Source organism: Podarcis melisellensis, assembly GCF_964234715.1.
Source record: "Podarcis melisellensis genome assembly, chromosome: 5".
Classification (NCBI taxonomy): domain Eukaryota; kingdom Metazoa; phylum Chordata; class Lepidosauria; order Squamata; family Lacertidae; genus Podarcis; species Podarcis melisellensis.
The window spans coordinates 47,695,558-47,705,279 of NC_138537.1; the positions used below are offsets into that span (position 1 = coordinate 47,695,558).

The following is a 9,722-nucleotide window of genomic DNA, read 5'->3' on the forward strand; positions in this document are numbered from 1 at the left end:
TTCTGTCAGCCCCTAAATTGTGAGATTCGCTCCCTGCATCTGGCAACTTCACTATAAAGTTTCCTCATGTGCTGAAGATGCATCGCCCCCCCCCCCCGTCTGTGCTTTCATTTGGCCCATCAGCAGTGCTTTTTTCTGGGTGGACACAGGGGTACGCATACCCCTAAACATTTTGTGAATCTAAGTTTAGCCTCATTGAGGGGCAGTATTTAAATATGAGTAGGAAAATGAGAGTACCCCTAAACATTTTTTTAGGAAAAAAAACACTGGCAATCAATGTCAACAAATCCTTAGTTGCGTCTCGAGATTACCTCCTATCCCCGTGTGCCCCCTCCCCTGAAGAGATGTCGCTACAATTCCTGCCTTCGCTCAATCTTCAGCAGCTCAACATTCAAGATTAAGGTTGTGCCACCTGGGATTGTGGGTGGTGCTCCCTGGTCCCCATAACCCAGCTCAGAGGGAATAGCCAGCTTTCTCTTCTCACCCTCACACATCCCAAGCAGGCCCTGATCCCTTTGATGACTTGTCCGGTCCCCAAGGAGAAGATAAACTCTGTCCCATCCTCCAGCTTGCCCATATAATGCATGTGGAGAACATCACCCTTGCGGGACTTGATGGGGCAGCTGTCCTGACCCCAATCTGGAGCTTCCGTTTGCCTTCCATGCCCAGCACTAGTGAGAAGACCGCACACAGTGTGAGAGCGAGTAAAGTTGCTCCCTGGCTCACTTGCATCGCTGAAGCAAGATGTATCTCTTTATACTGGCATTTGACTTATCGGATGTATATTTTTAGGATTTACCCTATGCTTGTGAGTGCAATTTGCTTTAAACTGTCTCTAATGTTGCATTTTAAGTTGTTGTGATCCACCATGGGTGAAGGGCAAGTAATAAGCCAAACTGTGGTGTAGTGGTTAAGAGCGGTAGACTCGTAATCTGGGGAACCGGGTTCGCTTCCCCGCTCCTCCACATGCAGCTGCTGGGTGACCTTGGGCCAGTCACACTTCTCTGAAGTCTCTCAGCCCCACTCACCTCACAGAGTGTTTGTTGTGGGGGAGGAAGGGAAAGGAGAATGTTAGCCGCTTTGAGACTCCTTCGGGTAGTGATAAAGCGGGATATCAAATCCAAACTCCTCTTCTTATTATTAATTCAAGTTAATTGTACCAAACTAATTCATTTCAAGCACTGGGAATCTGACGCCAGGACCTTTCACCGCGATCTACTCCTCTCTCACTTCTCTAGACATTGCTTGTACATAGATTTTAGACATCTGTACAGGACTTGTCTGATCCGTAATTACAACCCTATGATCCCAACCAGTTGTGTTAATTTGTAGCAATGCAGATTTCCCAAGGGATGCCTGACTATGGTTTCGGTTTCCTTTTACCCTCCTAGAACCATTCTCCCAATGCACCACTTCTTCATACTTTACTCATTGATGAAATTTCACACAATTATGTATTCCTCTTCTCTTTCTATACTTCCGCTTTGACCTTGTAGACTATTGGTGGAAAATTGGAGCAACAGCAGAAACAAAGTAAAATTAAACTGATGAGCATGCATCACAACCTTCAGTTGTATTTCTTTTATATTCCCTCTGCCACCTGAAGCTTGTTCGCATTTCCAACCCAGTAGAATGAAATCTGAAATTAGAGGTGATTGAAAGATTCAAAAGAGCTCTTTCCCTCCTACACAAGTGCATGCAATTTGAATTGCATCTGCATGAAGGAATGCAGAGTGAAAATGGGATATAATTGCTGGGGATATTTTCTGAATTGTAGGTGGGAAGACTATGGTTTCCATAGAAATAATGTCACAGGTGTTAGGAACTCCTGCACTAAAAAAGAATCAGCAATTTATTATTAATATTTGGGGATGGTTTCTTTTCTTAAAAACACACAACACAGTGTTATGACTTATGACCAAGCAAATTAAATTGACTTACTTGTTGCACTACTGTTTTTAGAAGAGTACTGGGGGGCTATAATTTGGCTAAAACTGGGGGTGGGGGTGGAGTGCAGCATTTGGTCTTGTAGATCTCATGAAGCCCCTCCTATCTTTCTCCCCATACTTCAAGCATCATTAACTGCTATTGTAACTCCTTTTATGGATCTTTTACAGATTCCTCTGTGACTCAAATTAGCTAAAAACATTTTCCATGGAGAAACAGCTTCAGCCCAGCCATTCTGTGTTGTACCCCTCTCTGTACCTTGACACTGTCTGGGAATCATGAAGAGGACCAATTTAACTGAGCATCTAAACACTCCACCATTATCACAAGGATTAAACCCACAATAGAAAAGCCCAATGGATTGGTAGCTGTTACCAACTACTGAATAAAGAGTAGCTTGGCAAAAAGTCACAAGACAAGGATGTGGGATGAGATACTATATAGTGTTTAGATTCTCCTTGGATCAGTCACACCAGCTGCACTTTAAACAAGCTGATTTATTAACAAAATATATAGATCATGGTATTGCAGCCAATATAAATAAACAGTAAAAGGTGCTAGGATTCTAATCTTGCCTGATTAACATAGGCAGGTAGCTTCTTTTAGGTGCTACAGCATTAGCTGAGCCAGGAATGAGCAGCTACTTTCTCTCTATCCTCCTGGGCAGATGAACAGCATGCACTTTATGGAACTTCACCCGCTAACTCCAATGCAAGATTCCTAGTGCAAGACTTAGCTAAGCATTTACAGATCTTTGCCTGTGAAAATGACACAGTGGCCTAAATTGCATCGGGATGTTGGCAGTGGTGAAACAAAGGTCGCAAAGGTCAACCTTGATTGCTCTGGGGCCTTCGGTTGCAGCAGAAGGTCAAGCTAAACATATTAGGCATTTTCTATAATTTAACCCTAAACCTACCAACTCTCTGTGACACATTCCAAAACACATCATTGGAACTTTGGTGGTGGCTTTCCAGTCCTCAAATACTCCTCTGGCTGGCACCATCAAATCTTCTGCCAGTTTACCATGACAAGCATGGAGGGCTAGCAGCATCCCATTTGTCTTTTACTCTCTTTAACAAGCCAGTCTAGCTCTTGTTCCTAGACTGGCCACAAGAGCTTAAAAAGTGGGGGGGGTGAAGCGCTTACAAATTGAGCCTTACTATTTCCAGCAACTTATTTCATTCATTTATTTATTTAATAAAATTTGTGCACCATTTGATTGTAAAAGACTTCAAAGTAGTTTTCAAAAGATAAAACAGTAAACAACAACTCCTCTACTTTAAAACATACAACTACTAAATCAGATTAAACTTATGCTTAGGATCAGTTACACTTAGAAGCTGTTAGTAGTTTGTGTATAAACAGAGCAACAAGAAAAAATATAGTTATATATCTGTTTGTCAGATGTCAAACTGATGATTATTCAATATGCAGCTATCAACCCTATAAGCTATGGGTCTCCTCACAAATTGATTACTAAATTACCTTGGCACCTAAATCACTTTGCTTGCTGTATTTTTTCATTCCTGTTCCACACATTCATTCTTGTTCCTTTCATAAAGTATTGTGAGAACATGGAAGATTTACTATACTGGATAGGGGGATGGGGGAGGTATGGTCTGAAGGCTAAACAAAGTCTTAGTCTTGTCAGTGCCTGTGTGGATGACCAATTGGGAACCACATGGACACCACCTTGAGTTTCACAACAGAAGGAAGGGAAGGTTTAAATGCACAAACATTAAAAAAAACTTTTTTAAGGATTTCCATTTTTAACATTAATGGGCAGTTGCTCATCATTGCCAGCTTACAGTGCAATCCTATGCATGCATGCTGAGAAGGGAGTCCCATTGAGTCCTTACAAGTGGGTACAGGTGTGCAACCTTAGATGTGACAAGGTAAACCCTTTTTCTTAAAAGAAACTACAAAGTGTGATTGATATTTGAAAAATTACTCAGTGAAGATTTCTGTTCAATTAAATGTTGCCTGAGTTAGCTCAGCACAACTTTTGACGGTTGTCTGGTAAACTACTATTTGGTTGCCCGTCAAAAGCTAATCTAAGTAGACCTCTGTACATGTTGAGGAGAGCCATTTGCAGTAGGACTGAGGAGAAACCTGCACACATCCCTATATCTCACTGGGTCACCTTGGGTCAGTCACACTCTCTCTTAGCCTAACCTTACCTCATATTACAGATAGGTAGCCGTGTTGGTCTGCCATAGTCAAAACAAAAAAAATTCCTTCCAGTAGCACCTTAAAGACCAACTAAGTCAGTTCTTGGTATGAGCTTTCGTGTGCATGCATCTGAAGAAGTGTGCATGTATCTGAAGAAGTGTGCATGCACATGAAAGCTCATACCAAGAACTGACTTAGTTGGTCTTTAAGGTGCTACTGGAAGGAATTTTTTTTGTTTTTACCTCATATTAATTTATCTTACAATTGCTAAGCCATCCTTCATCCAAACAGATCACAGGTCCAGTAAGAAGAAAAGAATTGGTACGGCCAGCGACTACCCTAGGGACAATACTAAGATTGGTGCCCTGAAACACATTATGTAGGTTTCCGAAAACCCATGGATATGAGATGCTGAAAGGCAAGTGGGGGGAATCTTCTAGAGCATGGGTAGGCAAACTAAGGCCCGGGGGCAGGACCCAGCCCAATCACCTTCTAAATCTGGCCCGTGGATGGCCAGGGAATCAGCATAGTAGAATGTGTGATTTTATTCAAAATGCATCTCTGGGTTATTTGTGGGGCATAGGAATTTGTTCATTTCCCCCACGCCCCACAAAAAATATAGTCTGGCCCACCACATGGTCTGTGGAACAGTGGACCGGCCCCCTGCTGAAAAAGTTTGCTGACCCCTGTTCTAGAGTAATTTGTGAGGTGTCTGTAATCTGATGCTGGGTACATTAGAAATAACCAGTGAAATGTATTTTTCCCTCAAAGCTGCTGCTCCCTTGGTGGGTAACGATGGTCTGACATACTGCATAAAAGAGGAATTGATTTTTTTTCTCCCTCAGGTAGAAAATGTAACAGTGCCTTGTGCTCTTTGTTGTTTTCTCTGCACAAAGTAGATGGTGGTTTTGTACGCATTGAAAACATGGCCACGTCTTTATCTGAAAGGATTTGTGAGCCTAATTAATGGCAGACCGTCCTTTCTAAATGTGTCTCAATTAAAACTGTACAGAGATATACAGTTCGGCAGGGAATTACCCCTTACACATGGAACAGACTGCTGCCATCTGAAGAAAAAAAAAAAGACCACAAGGTTTTTTATGGTTATGCTGCAACATTTGAGGGAAAATATCTCACAGACTCCTGACATGTTTTTTGAAGGTTGTGTATCAGTGCCATGACAAATTGAGGGGGTCTAAAGCAGCCACCCTAAAAGCCCTTGGGGTGCTAGATATGGCCTGCGGGACAAAGGTTAGCCTGGTTTAATGGGTACATGTGAATCATTAATAGTTGCATTATTTAAGTGAGGAAGTACGGTATTTTTCGCCCTATAGGACGCACCGTCCCATAAGGCGCACCTAGTTTTCTGGGGGGGGAAATAAAGGGGGGAAATTATTTTTTCCCCAGGCACGGGGCTGGGGCGGGGGAAGCCCGAGCTTCCCCCGACCCCAGCCCCCAGAACAGGCAACTCTCTGCAAGCCGTGGGAGCCCAGCGCCTTGCAGAGAGCTGCGCGAAGCCTGGGCGAGCTGAGCTCAGCACGCCCAGGCTTCAGCATGCAGACAACTCTCTCTCTCTCTCTCTCTCTCTCTCTCTCTCTCTCTCTCTCTCTCTCTGCGCTCACTGCTGTATTACAATAATTATACCCGTGACCTGATAAGTGTCTGAACCAAGCCATAGTGCCTATGACATTATAAGTGATGAGCAAAGCAATTGTTATTGCTGTTAGGGGAAGTCTACAGTTCAGTGTTAGAATACATGCTCTGTGTCCATTAGATCCCATGTTCAATCCCTTGCAGTAGCAGATAGTGTAGTGGGTCACCACTGCTCACCAGACCTCTGGTCAGCAATGTTGCTGCTGCTTACTGAGAGGTAGAGCGGGAGGGCTGAGTCTGCAAGGAGGTTGCCGTGGTGCAAATGCACCAGTGGGAGCGCTGGATTGGCTCTGCCAGTGTATTAGCACCACACCAACCCTGCTATCTCTTCATCCATTCCTCCCTACCTCCTGGTAAGCAGCGGCAATGGGACCAACTGGCAGTCAAGTGAGTGGTGTCATCCCCATCCCAGGCTGTCCACTACTGATCCATAGCAAATTCAGGCAGTGACAAGAAAGATACATGTTCAAAACCCTAGAAAGCCACTGCTTGTTGAAGTGCAGACAAGACTGAGCTAAACGGAACAATGGATTCAGTAAAATGCAACTTGCTAGTATTGTAGTAGACCTTTAAAAGCAAAATGCATTCCCACTACATGAGTGTAACTCTACAAAATAACAAAAACTCAGAAGTATGGCACGAAGCTACTACTATTTTATAGATCTTTGGCTTTTTAAAAGAAAATGTATTAAATTCATTTAAAGTTATGTGTTCTCCTGTTCTAGCACTAAAGTATACATCTGCTTTCATTTTTTTAATATAAAAAGGAGCAGCCAGTATTTCAACAATTCTCGTTGCAGTCTGACTAAACTCCGATACCCATCTGTTACATCTGAACAACATGGTATTGTGCCAGAAGTTTGAATCAAAGTTGTGAAACTACAGCTGGGGCACACTATAATTATCAGGAAAGAACCTGTGCTTCCTTTTGTGCTCAGATTACATTCCTGGTTTCAGTTTTTAGACACACACAATTTTCAGGTTACTTGTTGCAAGCAAGTCCTATGGAAAATGTTACTTTGCAAGTAGCTCTGCCATTGTCTGATGATTCCAAAAGGTGACATTTTCAATAAAATTATGAGTTGCTCATTTCAAGAACTGACAATCTCCAAGATGAAGGTAATTCTTATGAAAAATACATTTTTATACTGTACAAATGGGGGGGGACAGCAATTCTTTGCAAACTTCATGAGATGTATTTAGAATCTATAATATGAAAGAACTGCAATCTCGTTATGCCACATCTAAGTATTTTAGCACTAGGTACCGTAAAAGGTAAAGGGCCCCTGGATGGTTAAGTCCAATCAAAGGTGACTATGAGGCGCAGTACTCATCTCAATTTTCAGGCTGAGGGAGCCGGCGTTTGTCCACAGACAGCTTTCCAGGTCATGTGGCCAGGATGACTAAATCGCCATTGATGCAAGTGACGAGTGCCAGAGAGCACGGAAACGCCTTTAGCACCTCATATATTACATAAGTGATGCAAAACCATATTTGACAGCTATGGTTGGATTGCTATTCTCTTCATTATGACAGATACACTGGCCCCAGTCTGCATGTAATGAGAAACCATGGTTTATTGTTGAGAGAATAAGATTCAGACTTTGGTGCTCACCCTTCCCCTATATCCTCCACAATGCCCATGAGTTCATTCCTAACCTTGCAGTCACCCTAACCCACCTCAGCTCATCCACTAACTGCAAAGATGTCAGTGTTGGGAAGGTGGCTCCACAGCTCCAACACACCACACTGGCAACTACTGGAAGATGGGAAACGTCTTGTTCCACAGTGAGACACAGCTTAGTGTTGTGTCAGAGCAGTAAATGGTGGGTTAATTTTCACCATGGTTAAGAAATGCCTGTGGTGAGGAAGCGATTTGCTTAGCACTACATAGAATTCCTCCCAATGTTTTTTTTTATCATTCAAATCATTTCTGCATCATTTAAAATATAAAAAAAAATGCCTCAAAGCAACAATGGAAGCATCAAATGGAAACAGCACAGCAAATGTTACAAAGCCCCCAGTGAATTCAAGAGGACTTACTTCTGAGTAGAAATGGCCAGCAAGCACACATGAAAACAGGAATGTGAGCCTAATTTTTTCTTTTTGTTGGCCAATCTGGGAAAGTTACAAAACATAAACAAACACCACATGCTCAGATATGCGATATTAATAACATCCACTAATCACCAAAGCTATTATTCATATTTCTTCCTTCCTTGGTATTTTTGGGATTTTCCTTTGTCCTGCTCTTTCAACATTTACAATTAATCAACATTATTCCTACAGTAGTAAAACTAATTGTTCTGGAAATGACTCACTGGGAAATTCTAAGGGCAAGTGATTTTAGAAATGCCATAGAAGGCATCTTTTTATGTTTACTGATGATGGCTGGACCACATTGTCAAATCTGTGCAAAATGCAAAACTTTGGCTGCTTAAATTTTTCTCAGGTGTTCACCCACACTAAAACCTACTGTACACTAGACTATCATTTTGCAAAATCAGAACTACAAGTGATGGGGAAGCTGTCCAAGATCTGAAATTAGTTAAATGCCCAAATGAGGGAGAAATGAATCTCAGCAGAGATACAGTGGTACCTTGGGTTAAGAACTTAATTCGTTCTGGAGGTCCGTTCTTAACCTGAAACTGTTCTTAACCTGAGGTACCACTTTAGCTAATGGGGCCCCCCTCTGCCGCCGCGTGATTCCTGTTCTCATCCTGAAGTAAAGTTCTTAACCCGAGGTACTATTTCTGGGTTAGCGGAGCCTGTAACCTGAAGCGTCTGTAACCCGAGGTACCACTGTATATGAAAGAATAAAGGAATTCATGTGGGACCAAAACGCAAGATTCAATAGGCCTAGAAAACTGCATTGCACATTTGTGTGGGCAAGACCCATCATAATAGGTAGGCCATCAATATGGTGTTTGCAGGTACGCATCATGTACCCCCAAAGAATTTCCCTACCACCCACAAGGTCTCATCGTCCCATGCCTCTCACTTTGCTGAAATTAGGCATTCTGTTGTAGCAAATAAAATCATTTTTTCAACCTTAATAGTGGTTTGCGGGGGGTGGGGAATACAAGTGGGAAAGGGAGAGTTAACCACTGTATACAGGGCATTTCTAGTTGTGTGGCTATGATGTATCATAAATTCGTAACTGTGTTCACATCCACACCCACACACCCCAAGTTGGCAACCCTGCCTTAATATTTTGCGATGAACACCAAAATGCCGAAAGATCAGGCCATATCATTGTTCAACATGTTTGTCCTTCTAAATTTAAATCTGCAGAGGCCACTGCAATTGCAGGCTTGCCATTGTTAATGTCAGCACATCCATCAGATCACAGAAAAGTAATGTGGGACGTCAGTTCCTCAAGTGACCACATTGCTTATGCTGTCTATTCTTTCCCAGAGTCACTGTAGGCAGTTTTGTGTGTGTAAGGAAGGCGGGTTGCTTTTCCTAGAAAATTCTATACTGGCCAACCAACAACTCTTTTATAATTCAGCCCCCAGCCAAATCACTGTGTTGTGGAAGGTATGAGTTAAGAGTCTAATCTCTGCTTTCAGGATGACTGAAAATCAATGTGAGTGACAGTTTTGTATCCTTTTTTCACAGGTGATTATGTGTCTCTCCTCAACGAAGCTTGAAGAACTGGAAAAGCACACTACACCCTGACAGTTCCTCTTTTCTTCTGTCTTTATATTTTGAGTCACTGGAACTTCCTGAGCTAAAATACACACCAAATAACTGTGACCTAGATTCTTTTTCTCACCAAGGCTGGCATAACCCGTTAGGTCACCTGGGGAAGTGGAAACACTGATATTAGCAAAAGGAAATAAGAAATTAAACCCACTTCTCTCTGAAGGTTAAAATTCAGGAGCAACATTTCAAAATGAAGCACTGAAAGTTCAAAACACCAAATTTATATGGAGAGAAGCATGTCA

The 9,722-nt window shown here is 42.3% G+C and overlaps 1 pseudogene across 1 annotated transcript; it reads right to left on the reverse strand.

The window, feature by feature from the left end:
• Nucleotides 1–299: 299 nt before the first annotated feature.
• Nucleotides 300–623, reverse strand: LOC309369474 (peptidyl-prolyl cis-trans isomerase FKBP2 pseudogene; annotated as a pseudogene). The gene has a single exon. The product of its transcript is annotated as a peptidyl-prolyl cis-trans isomerase FKBP2 pseudogene (transcript).
• Nucleotides 624–9,722: the final 9,099 nt, after the last annotated feature.